General features: G+C 41.5%; 1 pseudogene across 1 annotated transcript; it reads right to left on the bottom strand.

Annotated features, from left to right (window-relative positions):
* Positions 1-696: 696 nt before the first annotated feature.
* On the bottom strand, positions 697-1,496 carry LOC311603458 (large ribosomal subunit protein eL8-like; annotated as a pseudogene). The gene has a single exon. The product of its transcript is annotated as a large ribosomal subunit protein eL8-like (transcript).
* Between the last annotated feature and the right edge of the window lie 338 nt (positions 1,497-1,834).

Here is a 1,834-nt window from a genome sequence, read left to right as displayed (position 1 = left end):
TAAGCAGTAGCACAAATATTTTTTATTGGCATTACTATTACTAGGACCAACCAATAATTTTTCTATCATTTAACTTGAGTCAATCACTTGGTTCAATGTCTTTTAATCCTGATAATCAAATATGAGTTTGTATCACTTTGAAATACTTGATATTCAAAATCACAGGCTACGAAGAAGAGACTTGATACCCTATAAGTATATACAGGGGGAGGAGGTCCCCCTTAGTCACAGTCATAGGGGAGGGGAGTAAGGGGAAATTGGAGAGAGGGAGGAATGGGAGGATACAAGAGATGGGCTAACAATTTAGATATAATATGAATAAATTAATAAAATATATTTAAAAACTAAAGTAAAAATATAATAAAATTTTACTCAATAAAAAAGCATAGGAAATTAATATTAAAATACTTCCCAGTTTTCCACCAAAATTAATTTTTGTGCTATATTAACAATTATATTTCCTGACAACACACTAAGAGAAACCCCTCATTTTAAAAAATGCAACTAAGAGCACACACTTAGTACTTAACCCAGCAACAATGTACTCACCCCATGTGTGAGTTGCAGTTAGCAACTTGACTTTTTTATTAATGATGCCTGCTTTACTTTCTTTAGCTTACTCTTTTCAGCTTTCATATATTTTCTTTTTTTAATTTTGTAATTATATTTATGTACAGAAAACTTAGCACTGTACATTCAATCCAGTTTAGTGACTAATTCTTTAGCCTTTTTCTTTTCCAGCTTAGATATGTGAGCCACAGACTGAGGACCCCGGACATTGCCTCCCCAGTGGCAGTGGATCTCATCACATCTGTCATTGTAATTGCTCCTAATAGCTTCCACAAGCTTAGCAAGAACATCTTTGTCTTTGGAGTTAACCTGTGTGAAAGCAACAGTAGTGCAAGTCCTCCTGTGGACCAGCTACCCCAGCCTGGCCTTTCTCTTGATGATGCACTAGGGGACCCCTTCTTCCGACACAGGGCAGGTAGGAAAACCACCAGCTCAATGGGATCTACGTCATGGGCAATCACCACCAGCTGAGCCTTCTTGTTCTTGACCAAGGTGCTGACTGTATTGACCCCTACTTGAAGAACAGATGGTCTCTTATTTGGGCCATCTCCTTTCCCAGCACCTTTCTTCTCAGCACGGGCCAGTAGCCTTTGCTTCTTCTCCTGCTTTGTCTCTGGACTGTACTTCTGAGCAAGCCTAAGCAACTGGGTGGCTGTTTGCTGGTCCAGGGCCTGGGTGAACTGGGTAATGGAAGGAGGGACTTTGAGCTGCTTATAGAGGATGGCCATTTGCCTCTGCAGCCTGGTGTACTGGGGCCATTTAACGAAGCAAGTGAGATCTCTTTTGGGCTGGATATCCTGCCTGATGCTGAAGTTCTTGGGCCTCTTCTCAAACAAAGGATTGATCACCTTTTTGGCCTCCTGTTTCTTCACAACAGCGGGGTCTGGAGCCACCTTCTACCCCTTGGACTTCTTTCCCTTAGGCATCTCGCTGGGCTGGAGGCGAGAGCGCTCATATGTTTTCTTCCACACATACAATGTGATAAATATTCCTACTGTAACTTGACTTACAATGTGACTATGAAGTTGCCAAGGTATACACACACACACACACACACACACACACACACACGCACACGCACACGCATACAGTATTCTGAAGTTCTGTAGAGCAAAGCTAGTGAGCTTAACCTGAATACAATCAACTCTGTGGTAATTCACGGTGCCCACCTTTTCTCTTCACATGTCTTGTAATAACCAGAAGCTATAAGCTCTCATTTTGAACTAAGTTGGGACCACCTTGTCACATGTCTCTGCATGCCATA

Source organism: Acomys minous (assembly GCF_964271855.1).
Source record: "Acomys minous genome assembly, chromosome: 8".
Taxonomy (NCBI): domain Eukaryota; kingdom Metazoa; phylum Chordata; class Mammalia; order Rodentia; family Muridae; genus Acomys; species Acomys minous.
This window is presented reverse-complemented; position numbering and strand designations above follow the sequence as displayed.